Source organism: Rhinopithecus bieti, unplaced genomic scaffold (genome assembly GCF_001698545.2).
Source record: "Rhinopithecus bieti isolate Rb0 unplaced genomic scaffold, ASM169854v2 scaffold_33070, whole genome shotgun sequence".
Classification (NCBI taxonomy): domain Eukaryota; kingdom Metazoa; phylum Chordata; class Mammalia; order Primates; family Cercopithecidae; genus Rhinopithecus; species Rhinopithecus bieti.
Window position 1 is genome coordinate 611,855 of NW_016814078.1, and position 15,641 is coordinate 627,495.

The 15,641-nt window shown below is 36.6% G+C and overlaps 1 long non-coding RNA gene across 1 annotated transcript; it reads right to left on the reverse strand.

Annotated features, from left to right (window-relative positions):
* Positions 1-2,263: 2,263 nt before the first annotated feature.
* LOC108513733 (uncharacterized) lies at positions 2,264-13,285 on the reverse strand. Its single transcript, XR_001881011.1, has 3 exons — positions 13,164-13,285; positions 5,653-5,908; positions 2,264-2,487 (listed from the first exon to the last, which is right to left on the reverse strand). It is a non-coding gene; the product is annotated as an uncharacterized LOC108513733 (long non-coding RNA).
* Between the last annotated feature and the right edge of the window lie 2,356 nt (positions 13,286-15,641).

Below are 15,641 nucleotides of genomic sequence, written 5' to 3' on the forward strand. Positions count from 1 at the left end.
CAGCTGCGAAAATAAATAAATATATAAATAAACAAACAAATAAATAAATAAATATTCAGAAATATATTTAACCATGTAGATGAAAGACCTCTGCAAGGAAAACTATGAAACACTGCTGAAAGAAATCATAGATGTCCCAAACAAGTGGAAATACACCCTTGCTCATGGATGGGTAGAATCAATATCGTGAAAACGACCATACTGCCAAAAGTGATCTACAAATCAAATGCAATTTTCATAAAAATACCACCATAATTCTTCACAGAACTGGAAAAAAAAATTCCTAAAATTCATATGGAACCAAAAAAGAGCTCACATAGCCAAAGCAAGACTAAGCAAAATGAACATCCAGAGGTAACACATTACCCAACTTTAAACTACACTATAAGGCCATAGTCACCCAAATAGTATGGTACTGGTATAAAAATAGGCACATACACCAATGGAACATAAGAGAGACCCTAGAAATACTAAAAAATACAAAAAACTAGCCGGGCAAGGTGGCGGGCGCCTGTGGTCCCAGCTACTCGGGAGGCTGAGGCAGGAGAATGGCCTGAACCCGGGAGGCGGAGCTTGCAGTGAGCTGAGATCTGGCCACTGCACTCCAGCTTGGGCGACAGAGTGAGACTCCGTCTCAAAAAAAAAAAAAGAAATAAAGTCAAATACTTACAGTCAACTGATCTTCAACAAAGTAAAGAAAAACATAAAACTAGGGAAAGGACACCCTATTCAACAAATGGTACTGGGATAATTGGCACGCCGCATGTAAAAGAAGGAAACTGGATCCTCATTTCTAACCTTATACAAAAAAATCAACTCAAGATGGATCAAAGGCTTAAATCTAAGACCTGAAACCATAAAAATTCTACAAGATAACTTTGGAAAAACACTTCTAGAAATTAGCTTANATAAAGTCAAATACTTACAGTCAACTGATCTTCAACAAAGTAAAGAAAACATAAAACTAGGGAAAGGACACCCTATTCAACAAATGGTACTGGGATAATTGGCACGCCGCATGTAAAAGAAGGAAACTGGATCCTCATTTCTAACCTTATACAAAAAAATCAACTCAAGATGGATCAAAGGCTTAAATCTAAGACCTGAAACCATAAAAATTCTACAAGATAACTTTGGAAAAACACTTCTAGAAATTAGCTTAGGCAAAGACTTCATGACCAAGAACCCCAAAGCAAATACAATAAAAACAAAGATAAATAGATAGGACTTAATTAAACTAAAAGCTTTCTGCACAGCAAAAGAAATAATCAGCAGATTAAACAGACAACCCCCAGAGTGGGAGGAAATCTTTACAATCTATATATTCAGTGGAGGAGTAATTTCCAATATCTACAAGGAACTTAAATCAGCAAGAAAAAACAATCTCATCAAAAAGTAGGTTAAGGACCTGAATAGGAAATTCTCAAAAGAAGATATACAAATGGCCAACAAGCATATGAAAAAATGCTCAACATTACTTATGATCAGGGAAATGCAAATCAAAACCACAATGAAATAACACCTTACTCCTGCAAGAATGGCCATATTCAAAAAGTCAAAACATAATAGATGTTGGTGTGGATGTGATGAAAAAAGAACACTTTTACACTGTTGATGGGAATGTGAACTAGTACAACCACTATGGAACACAGTGTGGATATTCCTTAAAGAACTCAAAGTAGATCTACTGTTTGATCCAGCAATCACATTCCTGGGTATCTACCCAGAAGAAAGGAAGTCATTATATGGAAAAGATGCTTGCACATGCTTGCTTACAGCAGCAATTCACAATTGCAAAAATATTGAACTAGCCTAAATGCCCATCAATCAGCAGGTGGATAAAGAAAATGTGGTCTACATATATACCATGGAATACTACTCAACTATAAAAAGGAATGAAATAATGGCATTTGCAGCAACCTGAATGGAATTGGAGACCATTATTCTAAGTGAAGTAACTCTTGAATGGAAAACCAAACATCGTATGTTTTCACTCATAAGCAGGAGCTAAGCTATAGGGTTGCAAAGGCATACAGATGATACAATGGACTTTGGGGATCAGGGAAAGGGTGGGAATGGGGTTAGAGACAAAAGACTACACGTTGGGTATAATGTACACTTCTTGGGTGATGCGTGCACCAAAATCTCAGAAATCATCACTAAAGAATTTATTCATGTAACCAAATACCAACTGTTTCCCCAAAACCTATTGAAATGAAGGAATACATTTTGAAAAATCTTTGAGATTGCAAGGCTTTCTGGGAATAATTTATTTTTTAAATTACATATAAAAACATTGTTAGAGGGAGAAAGTATGCATCTGAAAAGAAATACACGATGAGAAGACCCAGTGCCATTACTTTGGAGAGCTGAGAGGTGGAGAATGAAAAAGTCATTGGTCTCAGTTTTCCTGCCATGATTGTCTTTTACAAGAGGGATGATATGCCAAGAATGGGTGTAGCATTTGCTGGTGCCCTGGACAGCAATCTGGAGAAAAGACAATAAAAATCAGTTTGTCATAAGATTAAATCACAAAAGACTTCCTAGATTAGGTTTTCAGATTGTTTTCCTTTAGAAAGATTAAAAGAAAAGAAATATGGACTAAAAGCTAATTTATTTCTTTTCTATGTTCCCCTCAGTGCAAGATGTAGCGTTCAGAAAACATGTTGAGCACATTGGAGCATTACAAAGATCAGTCTTTGGTTGTTGAGTGAAAAAAAAAAAAAAAAAGTAAAAAAAGAAAGACAGGCAGGGACCAAAGTCCCCATGGTAGTGAGGTTCTTGAGATAACAAGAGGTAATGGGGGACAGGGCTTAAGGGGAAAGAAGCATGTAGTGTCTGGCAAATAGTGAACACTCACTCAATCTTCTTGTTTAAAGAATGTGGAAAGGTCACAATAGAATTGAGGATGCAGGAGATGGATTTCATAAAGATAGTTTTAGTTTTGTATTGGTGATATAAAAAAGAATAGACACTTCCTCTACTATAATTTTATTTTTCATTGAAGTTATGTCACCAAACATAAAAAAGAAGACAGATTTCAGAAGGTTTTGAAAAGAGACTGTAAAATGATCCCGTTGAATAGTAGAAAGGCAGGCTTATATAAAAAACAAAATATTAGCATTGTCGTGTTAAATATCTATTAGGAATATTTCATCTTTTTTTCTTTTTTCTTTTGAGACAGAGTCCCACTCTGTCACCCAGGCTGCAATGTCTGCCTCCCAGTTTCAAGCGATTTTCCTGCCTCAGTCTCTCAAGTCGCTGGGACTACAGGCGTGGGCCACCATGCCCAGATAATTTTTGTATTTTTGGTAGAGAGAGTGTTTTGCAGTGTTGGCCAGGCTGGTCTTGAACTCCTGGCCTCAAGTATTCTGCCTGTCTTGGCCTCCCAATGTGCTGGGACTACAGGCATGAGTCACTGTCCCCAGCCTGATCAAAAGTTTTAGGCAAAACCAACCAAATTTGCTGGGTTGTTTGTGCTAGCACTGTACCAGTCCATGAGTACAGGAATAAATAAATGGTTGAGTTTGTCCAGCATATGCAAAATCAAAGAGAAAAATGTCAAGGGAAATGAGGCCTTGTGCCAATTTGTGAATATAAATGATGAATTTTAGAATCTAAACTGGACAGAAGAGTGAAGGCAAGAAGTTGATGTCAGTGAGAGATTAAGCAGAGAAGTTTGGAAAAGTCGAAGATTTGTATTAATGGATGAACCAGTGAGCTCAAAAGATTGGAGGTATGCACCAGAGAGAGTGAGGGTGTTTCTTGACGTCACTTGATATCAGGGTTTCAATGAAAGTTGAAGTTTCAGGTGATGACAAAGCTAATTGTACCCCCAATGTAATGTGTTTCTGTGGTGGCATGCAAAGAGACTCTCAGTGGGATGAGCATGTCAAGCAACTGACAGACTTAGATATCAGATAGTTAACCCAGATTAATGTTGAGTCACTGAGAAAGATGGCAAAATTTGGGTAAAAGAGGAAGACCGGGGAGAAACAAGGGGAGAAACCAGATTATTAATAATGAGGGAACTGTGTGTGGGAGGAGAAAAAGAGTGGCATAATCAGATGGCATGAGCCTCAAAGCAATAGAATTTTATTTTTTCAGTAAGGAATTTTACTTTAAAGAATACCCTTACCTGTATTTCATCCCTGAGGTACCTGGAATCTGTATGAATATTTAAGCAACTTTAGAGGACTACAGGTGAAATTGTGTCCATGGACGTAGCACTTTAGTTACAAATTCTTTCTTGTAAAAATAAATCTGACATTTCAAAAGTGATTTTAAAATAATGAAGTCTTTTTTTTTTCTATCTGTTACTAAAATCTTTCAGACTAAATTTCTTCATTTAATTAATATAACTTGTCCCACTCAAATATCATTTTCCATTTAATGGAAAATTAGTGCCAGTTTGTGCCAATTTTGTGAACAAATTTCTGTAAATGATATTTTAATGTCATAATAAAATACCACAAATACAGAATATTTTATTGATTTAAGTTTCATACTACAAACATATTTTTTTTTTTTTACCTCTGTGACATTTTAGAAATCAAAGGAATTCTAGATTGGAGTCAAAGGACTCGGGTAAAGTCTTAACTTAATTTAGTATTGTTTTATATTGGGCAGGCAACCTCCAAGCCACAATTTCTACCCCAGTAAAGTAGAGTAATACTTGCTCTATAGAACCTCATGGACTTACGATGTGAAGTTAGGAAGATAGTAATTTGTGTGAGATAACTGTTCAGTAAGTGGCACAAGTGAAACATGTTATGTAAATTACTTATTCTGAGTCCCCATAGTATCCAAAATATACAGCAACCCAGCACATATGCTTCAATAGACTCACATGATGTGGTTGGAGGACACATTTTGAGGATAATGTCTGGGAATATTGGATTCCATGGAATGAGGGTCTATCTGTATTTCTATGTGAAAAGGCCATTGGGCATATCATTAGCTCAGTAATGAAACTATGTTACTGCCCTTAGTATGATTTCTTTTGGGATTTTAATATCCCTTATTCAGGAGACAGCTTCCTCAGAGAACTGTGCTGACATCACAGTGGGCTTTATTTCAGTGACATGGATATGTGTTTGGATTTTTGCCATGTTTGGATCTTATCATGTTATTTCACATGTTTATATTTTGCTAGCTGTGTACAGGAAAATGATCATGCATCGTAATAGGAGAGCTGTATATGGTCATTGTTTCAAGAGCTGAATACCAAGCACAGCACCTATGCTTTGGCACTGACATGGCCTCAACATTTCATGAATGTTCTGCCAACCACTGAAGGGCAGCATGATAGCTTTCACCAACTTGCATTTTCTTTTATTGTTTCAAGAGTTAAACAATATCCATGGATTCCTGGGTAGCAATGGCATCCAATAAAGTCACACATTCACATTACACAAATACGTTTGTCTTTTTTGGCCCTGAAACTCTGACCAAGATGAAGTAAAATATTAGTGAAATGGTCCATTACCATATGCATTTGGGGGGATTATAACTACCCAGGTGATTTACATTTTTACCTAGTCTATTTTACTCCTTTCTTCCTTGAGTCATCTAGATAAATTGCTGGCTTATATCCATCCCAAGGTCTTTTATATCCCATCCATTAAAATACCCAAGGTGAAACACCCTCACCTCAGCAACAGTCCCTTCTTTAGCCAGTTTCCACAGACCCACTGCTTGCTCTCCTGTTTCTACTCCCTTGCTCTGCAGCAGAAAATTACTGTTTCTATTCCATATAGTCTACTGAACTAACTGGTCCAGTCTCTGCTTTTAGGCTTCTTGGATTTGAGTTTCTCCTTTCTCTCTTCATTTTGTCCTCTAGGGTGTCCTGTGGTTTTCAAAAGGTCTCTTCACTTTATCCTTGGTTATGTGGAAACTGACTGGGTGCCTGCAAGGGGATAGGAGCAGAAACTGGATGTTTGCCTAGAATCCCAAGTTGCCCTGCCACCCTTCTAAGGTAGTGGATGAAGTTATATACTTATGCTAATCTGTATCAGGATTCACCTGGGGAATACAAGAGCTGCCAACTCTGCATTTGTTTGTGGGCAACACCAGTCTAAGATAGGAAATGTCACATACTCTATCCATCCTCCATATGCATCTCACTTTGCTCCACAAAACTACTCATAGCTTGATAACTATACCACATGAACACATATGCAGCATCCTCTTATTAGACTACATTTTTGTCTTCTTGTCTAACTCCTCTTGGTTCATTAAGAGTCCGTTTGTACCCTAACCTCCTTATAGTTGTTAGATATTCTTTCTGCAACCATGACACTGGGTGCTTAACAAAACAATGTCACACATAAATCTGTTGTAATTTTTAGATTCCTTATCTTTTTCTTCCATTAGCCAGAAAGATTCTGAGAATAAGGACTAGATCATTTTCATCTTTTTATCTATAGCACCTGGATTAGTGACTAGCATATAATTAGTATCCTGTGTCTACAGTTGAAAAATCTAAGAAACAGAGATGTGAAATTATTTGTTCAAGGTTAGAATCTGATGCAGCCACAGCTGCATTCAAGAGTCACAAATCAATGACTCTTGAAGTCAAGCTGCTAACATCTACTGAAGGGCAATTAAAACATTTCTTTTGGAACATTGGCTCATTCTGCATTTCATTCATTTAACGAATATACATTGAATCTACTCTATGTGCTCAGTGCCTTGCTAAATTCAGCAAATCAAAGGTAAATCACAGGGATGGTATCTGCCTCATAGTTCCATTCTTGAGTCATTCCATCTGGTACCTCATTGGCCTACTGGGGTTTTGGCTCCAGCTTCACTATTCCATTTCTGACATGCCCCCTTACAGAGCTCACAATGCTTCTATTTGAAACCCAGTCACTGTACACAACATTATGTATATTTACAACCCTTCTGCTAACAAACCCTTTCAGGCCTCTAATTTTAATATTTTTCTACATTCTGCTTTCATCCAGCAAGAAAGTGAAAATAATATATCATTAAATGGAATTTTCCTATTGTAGCCCCAAACTGAACTTAACAAATAGTAAGGACCTCTGTATTCTAAAAAGAACAGACAAAGAACTTCGACACACCCACCTTTAGTATGGCTAAAGGAAGCCAGAGGGGTCCATATAACTTCCCAACCCTGTCATTCTCCACCCAATGTATATTAGCGGAAGGCTAGATTGCATTAAGGAACTCATGGGAAGAAAAATTTTTGATTGAGAAGAGAGTGCTTGGTGTTTCACCTCTGTCCTCTTGGTAGAGAGGTTGAGTTTTAAGCATCTTCCTTTAAGCCAACTGAGAGAGTTCCAAAGAAACAGAAAGAAGGAGCAAGTGGCACACATTCCCCGGCTACAAGCTTACTGAGCTCTTAGATTCATTCAATGTCATCTGACCTTAATACAGTGAGAAAAAGAAGATCTTCAGTTTATCCCTCCAAGTTTGAGGTGGGAGGGACATGAACAAAATGACTGGTATCCAATTATTGTCTGAAGATTTTAAAGGCAGGAGTTTGACTGTAAAAGCTGATGACTGATAAGAGAGAAAAAGAGCTGCAAAGTGTTGACTGCACTTCTACTTTTGGAGTTTCCAAGAAAATGAAATTTTCCTGAGTCCTGGTGAACGCAACAGAGGTAGCTAAGCTTGAGGTGCCGTGAAGTTATCTCCAGCAAGAAAGGGTAGGACATGAAGAAGTAGGAGCTAAATGGTACATTTCACATGATCAGCTGGAGAGCACATCCTTCACTACAGAAACTGTTCAGTCTAAAGGTCTCTGCGTGTGACTGGGGAGGCAGGTTCTGAATAAACTATAGACACAATCCATTACAAAGTGAACATTTGAATGTCTAACATGACAGATGGCATCAACGGGCAAAATAAAAGAAACACTAGCATCAACTAAATAAGTGAGTTTTTGCTTGTGTTTCTTTAATTTACTGCCCCTTGTCCTGTCCTTGAAGTTCCCAACAGGAGGAAGGGAAAGAGCTAAAAAAGAGAGAAGCAGTTAACTATGTCTTCTCTGAGTCAATGGTTATATTATAACTGAAGAGAAGGGGAAATCTGAAAGTCTGTCATTTATATGGGCAAGGGAGGGGGAAGGGTAATTCATATTTGAATCAGGGAGTGGAAAAATACTGAGTCGTTCCTTGTTTGTGTCACTGCAATTTTATTCTACTGAATAAAAGAGAAAAAGAAAGAAATCTCTAAGATAAATGCAAGTAGTCTCAGCAAATATACAAATAGTCCCCAACTTATCATGGTTCAATTTAGGATTTTTCAACTTTATGATGGTGCAAAAGTGGTATGCATTCAGTAGCAACCACCCCTGGAGTACTCAAACAACTATTTCCCTTTTAGTAGAGTATTCAATAAACTGCATAAGAGATTCAATATTTTATCATAAAATTAGCTTTGTGTTAGATGATTTGCCCAGCTATAGGCTTATGTAAGTGTTCTGAGCTATAGGCTTATGTAAGGCTAGGCTAAGCCACGATGCTCGATAGGTTAGGTCTATTAAATGAGTTTTTGACTTACAGTATTTTCAACTCACAATGGGTTTAACAAGATACAGATAGCTTCATAGTAAGTTCCAAAGCATCTGTATTTGTTTTGCTGCTACATACACACACACACACACACACACACACACACACACACACACGTGTGTTTATACATTTTACCAACAACGTCCTGGCTTCATGATTTTTTATCATACTTTTAATAATTAATCACCAATTACCATTAATTCTAATATGTGATGTAACATATCATGTGTTCATTTAGTCAACTCTTCATTCATTTGCTTATGCATTCAATACATATATGAGCCCTTATACCATATGAGGTACTATGTTATAAAAAACCTGAGGATCAGAGAGGTCTAGATAAATCTCTTAAAAGTCATACATTGATATAAAGAGACTTAAAATTGGAGCTTCCAAATCAAAATCCTATGTGCCTGAGTACTAGGCTAGACTACCTACTTTACATCCAAATATTTTCTCCTACTGATTGAGATGAAAACAAAAACCATGATCCATTGCTATGTGTTGCTTAGGGACCTTCTGTGTTGTAACAATCACCAAACTTGGAAAAAACCTATATGGAAAACACAATTCACCACTATTATTCCCATCGTAAATTCAAAGAAACCAAAGCAAGGCAAGCTTTAGTAATGTGCCCCTGGTTTAAACCTACTACATGTTGGAGGTACAGTTTGAAACCAGATAGTCTTGCTTCAAAGGCCACACTCATAAATACTAAGTGCTCCTAACCATCCTCATATGAGGCTTCTGATGCACACTTGAAAGAGATTCTTTAAGCCTTAGAAGGGGAATTACTGGTGATTAAAATATGTGTCCAATCTCACAAAGTATTTGTATAAATTTATACTTCTGCAAGCAGTGAATAAGACTTCCTATTACTCTGTAACCTCACCAATACTTGATATTATGGGACTTTTCAAACTTTTGCCTGTCTCATTCTAATATGGTTGTAATATGGTACTTATTGTCTGAATTTACATTTTCCTGAAAACTGATGACGTTCTATATATTCTCATGTTTATCTGCTGTGTAAAACATGTCCATAGCTTTTACTTATTTTCCTGTTTTTGTCTTATTGTTGTTGCCTATATAGGCTTTTATTTTCTTTGTTATACATCCTGTAAACAAGGTGTCATAGACTTATCTTTTTCTTTTATTTTGGATCCTCTTTTGAAATACAATTTTTAATTTTAGTCTAATATACATAAAGTCATATTTAAAAAGATTTCCCCAGACCCAAGTTATAAAAGTCACCTGCACTTTTAAATAGTATTTATGTCTGTTTGCTTGCTTCCTCATCTGTTTTGTATTTGTTTTTGATTTTTGGCTTTTTTATGTAGATTTCTGATCCAATTGGAATACATTCTGATGTATTACATAAGTTTGTTTTCCAACTGGCTTTCCAGTGCTCATTTAAACATGTTTCTTTCTTAAACCTATCATTCCCTGAGAGATTTAAAATATCATCTTAATTATAAAATACATTTCCTTATGTACTTATACCTATTTCTTGAATTTATCCTCCATTTCTTTGGTCTTTCAGTTTATTCATGCATAAGGACCACACTATTTTAATTATAGGGGTTTTATAATATGTTTTAATATCTGGAGGAGCTGTTTTCTACTCACTGCTCATTTGTGTAAAATTTTCTTAGTTTTTCTTTATATTCATTTTATTTACTTACATACTTTTTTTTTCTTTAATTAAACTGGTTTTGGAGATAATAACATGGAGATTAATCTAAGGCATCTCACATATCAGTAGTTTGCTTCTTTTTATTACTGAGAAGTGTTCAATAGTATGAATGTACTTCGGTTTCTTTAACAAGTCAGCTATTGAAGGACTTCTGCTTTATTTTCAGTTTTTGTCTATTATGAATAAAGGTGTTATGAGCATTTATGTGTATGTTTTTGTGTAGGCACAGGTTTTCATTTATTTGGAATAAATGCCAAAGAGTTCTGTTGCTGGGATGTATGGTAATTGCAAATTTAATTTTTTAAGAAACTTCCAAACTGTTTTTCAGACTGTCTGTACCATTTTACATTCCCACCAGCAATATGTAAGTGCTCCAGTTTCTCTACATCTTTGCCATCAGTTGATGTCACAAGTTTTCTTATTTTAGCATTCTGATAGATATGTAGTGATATCTTATTGTGATTTTAATTTGCACTTCTCTAATGTATAATGATGAAAATCTCTTCATGTGTTATTTACCATCTGCATATCCTCTTTGATAAAATGTCTATCAGTATCTTTTGTCCATATTCTACTTGAACTGTTTATTTTATACTGTTGAATTCTGAGAGTTCTTTATTATTCTAGATACTAGACCTTTGACAGATATGCAATTTGCATATATTTTCTCCCAATCTGCAGCTTGTCTTTTATCCTTAATAAGGTATTTCACAAAGCAAAAGTTTTAAAATTTGATGATGTCTAATTTGTCAATTTTTTTAATGCATCAAGCATTTGGTAAGTTTAAGAACTACTTGTCTATTTCTAGATTCCAAATATAGTCTGCTTTTAAAAATAAGTTTTGAAGTTTTATGTTTTATCTTTAAGTCTGGGTTAATTTTTGTATAACATGTAGGTCTAGGTTGAGGTCCATTTTTCCCCTGTGAATGTCCAATTGCTCCAGCACCATTTGTTGAAAAGACTATTCTTTTTTCATTGAATTGGTTTTGCACCATTGTCAAAAATCAGTTGGACATATTTGTGTAGGACTATTTCTGTCCTCTCTATTCTGTTCCATTGATGTATGTGTCTATCCCTTTTTCAATACCACATTGTCTTGATTACTATGCTATATAGTAGGCTTTAATAATGGTTACAGTCATTCCTATCATTTTCTTCTTCTTCTTTAAAGGCTGTTTTAGCTATTACAGGGCCTGTGTCTTTGCATATAAACTTTGGAATTAGCTTCTCTATGTCTCCCAAAAAGCTTGCTGGAATTTTGATAGGAATTGTATTAAACGTATAGATCAATTTGGGTAAAATGAACATTTTCACTATGTGAGTTTTCCAATTTATGACAGTGATATATCTTTCTATTTATTGACATGTTTGATTTCCTTCAGTGGCATTTAAAAATTTTAAATATATAAACCCTATACATATTTTGTCATACCTACATATATAATTTTCTTTGAAGTTATTTTGAATTTATATATTTTAATATAAACTTTAAAATCCATCTTTATGTTTTAGGAATTAAAATACCTGTTTGGATTGTGATAATTTATATATTAAATTGTGAAGAATTTTATGATATTGAGTCTTCTTATTCAAGCACTTTATTCAAGAACTTTATTCAAGACTTTTAAGTTTGCTTTCCTGTTTTCTAAGAATGTTTAAACATGTTCTTTATATAATTTTAGAATAATTACTGCTAGTTATATGAAATATTTTTTGCTATTTTTGTAAATAGTGTTTAACCTTCACTTATATCTTCCAACTTGTTATTGTTTCTGTATATAAAGACGATTGGTCTCTTGTAGTTGGATGCCACTAGCATACTAATTTTCTGAATTTTGGTATTGTTTTTGATCATTTTAAATAAAAAGTCTTGGGTTTTCTACATATACATTTATACCATCTAGAATTTTTACACCGCTAATTGTTATCATTTGTCTGATTGCACTAGCCTTTCCTTTCTAAACAATGTAAAATGTGGAGACATGGGAGTGTTTGCTTTTTAAACAGATCTCAGTGAGAATGCCAATAGTTTATTCATTAAGCAATATGTCGGCTTTAAGAGTGAAGAATAGATTTACTTTTTTTTTTAACTTTTATTTTAGGTCCAAGGGTACATGTTCAAGTTCATTATATGAGTAAACTCATGTCACAGGGGTTTGTTGTACAGATTATTTCATTACCTAGGTATTAAGCCTAGTACATATTAGTTGTTTTTCCTGATCTTCTCCCTCCTCCCACCCTCTTCCCTCCACTAAGCTCCAATGTCTTTTGTTCTCCTCTATGTATCCATGTGTTCTCCATCATTTAGCTCCCACTTGTAAGTGAGAACAGATTGGTGGGGGATCATGGTGGACGGGAGGCAGGGCTAGATTGTAGCTCCCACTTGGATAGACAGAACAGCGTGTGAAGGCTCGCATTGTGAACTTTTGCTGCAGAGCAACTTCAGGAGTACATGAGAAAAGCCAAGAGGACCCATAGACCCTCTGAAGGAAGTGGATTGCGCCTACAGAACGTGGGAGACACCCCAAATACTGTGAGTGCCCAAACTGTGGAAATGAGAAAGGGAGATCATCTGCCCCTGAACACACACCCCCACTGGGGAACCTGAAGGTCTAGATTACAGGAGAAGATTCTGACCTTACCTGGAGCTGAGTCAATTTAGAGAGCCAACTGAAATACAGGTGTATAGGAAGCAGTGAGAAAATCCCTGTGGGCTCACTGGCTCCTCTACTAAGCCATTTCTGCCTCGCCTGATAGGATTCTTTGAGGAGGACTGCAGGAGGCATTGGAAAAAGGCTACAGGGATAAGGAAACCTTCAGCCAAACTTTGTAACAATTTGAACCAATTGAGAAGTCTCCTGGCCAGAAATCTGGGAAGGGTGTGAATCCGGATTCACAGGCAGGGGAAACAAGGAAAGCTCTACCTGTTTTCACAGCTGGGAGGTGAGTAGCCTGGGGCAAGTTCTCAGCCCTGCTCACCCACTGCCTAGAAAGAGACGTGGTGCTGTTGGAGGGGGCATGGTGGGAGGGAGACTGGTCCTTTGGGCTGCATGGGAACTGGGTGAGACCTGTGACTGCTGGCTTTACCTGACTTTCCTCACAACCTGCATGACACAACAAAGGCAGTCATAATCCTCCTAGGAACATAACTCCATTTACCTGAAAGCCTCACTCCAGTCCCCCACAGCAGCCACAACAAGACCCGCTCAAGGACAGTCTGAGCTCAGACATGCCTAGTCCTGCCCCTGCCTAACGGTTCTTCTGTACCTACCCTGGTAAATGAAGACAAAGGGCATAAACTCTTGGGAGCTCTAGGGCCTGCCCACTGCCTGTTTCTCCCCACACTACCACAGCTGATGTTCTCTTGAAAGTGCCACCCCCCAGCAGGAGGCTAAACAGCACAAAAATAGTGTATTAATCAACCAAAGCTAAAGACCCTCATAGAGTCAATTTCACCCCCCTTCCATTTCCACGGGAGCAGGTGCTGGTATCCATAGCTGATACTTTACATAGCTGGTATCCACAGATAGTTCACATCATAGGATTCTGAACAGACGATCCCCAGGACCAAACCAGAGCCTTGTAGACTTGCTGGGTGGCTAGATCCTGAAAAGAGATAGCAATCTGTATAGCCAGGCTCCCAGGAAGCCACATCTGTAGGAAAAGGGGTAGAGTACTACATCAAGGAAACATCCAGTGGGACAAAAAGAACTGAACAGCAGCCTTGAGCCCTAAACCTTCCCTTTGACATAGCCTACCCAAATGAGAAGAAACCAGAAAACCAACTCTGGTAATATGACAAAACAAGGTTCTTTAGCACCCTCCAAAAATCATACTAGCTCTCCAGCAATAGATCAAAACCAAGAAGAAATCCCTGATCTACCTGAAAAATAATTCAGAAGGTTAGTTATTAAGTTAATCAGGGAGGCACCAGAGAAAGGCAAAACTCAATGTAAGGATATAAAAAAATGATATAAGAAGTGAAAGGAGACATATTCAATGAAATAGCATAAAGAAAAAACAATCAAAACTTCAGGAAACAAGGGATGAACTTATGGAAATGCAAAATGCTCTGGAAAGTCTTAGCAATAGAATCAAACAAGCAGAAGAAAGAAATTCAGGTTTTTGAATTAACCCATCCAACAAAGACACAGAAAAAAGATTAAGAAAATATGAACAAAGCCTCCAAGAAGTCTGGGATTATGTTAAATGACCAAACCTAAGAATAATCAGCATTCCTGAGGAAGAAGAGAAATCTAAAAGTTTGGAAAAGTATTTGGGGGAATAATCGAGGAAAACTTCCCTGGCCTTGCTAGAGACATAGACAGCCAAATACAAGAAGCTCAAAGAACACCTGGGAAATTCATCACAAAAAGATCATCACTTAAGCACGTTGTCATTAGGTTGTCTAAAGTCAAGATGAAGGAAAGAATCTTAAGAGCTGTGAGGCAAAAATACCAGGTAACCTATAAAGGAAAACCTATCAGATTAACAGCAGATTTCTCAGCAGAAACCCTGTAAGTGAGAAGCAATTGGGGCCCTACTTCAGCCTCTTCAAACCAAGCAATTATCAGTCAATAATTGTGCACCCAGTGAAACTAAGCTTCATAAGTGAAGAAAATATAGTCTTTCAGACAAGCAAACACTGAGAGAATTTGCCACCACTAAGCCAGCACTACAAGAACTGCTAAAAAGAGCTCTAAATCTTGAAAAAAAAAAAAAAATCCTGAAAGCACATCAAAACAGAACCTCTTTAAAGCATAAGTCTCACAGGACCTACAAAACAGAAATACAATTTTAAAAAAAGCCAAACAAATAAACAAAAACAAAACAGAAAACCAAGGTATACAGGCAACAAATAGCACAATGAATGGAATGGTACTTCATACCTCAATACTAATGTTGAATGTAAATGGCACAAATGCTCTACTTGAAAGATACAGAATTGCAGAATGGATAAGAATTTACTATCTAAGTATCTCCTGCCTTCGAGAGACTTACATAAACTTAAGGTAAAGGGATGGAAAAAGACATTCCATGCAAATGGACACTAAAAGCTAATAGGGGTAGCTATTCTTATATCAGACAAAACAAACTTTAAAGCAACGGGAGTTAAAAAAGACAAAGAGGGTCATTATACAATGATAAAAGGCTTTGTCCAAGAGGAAAATACCATAATCCAAAGTATATATGCACCTAACATTGGAGGTCCCAAAATTATAAAACAATTACTACTAGATATAAGAAATGAAATAGACAGCAACACAGTAATAGTGGAGGACTTCAATACTCCACTGACAGCCCTAGACAGGTCATCAAGACAGAAAATTAACAAAGAAACAAGGGACTTAAACTTTACCCTAGAACGAATGATTTAACAGATATTTGCAGAACATTTACCC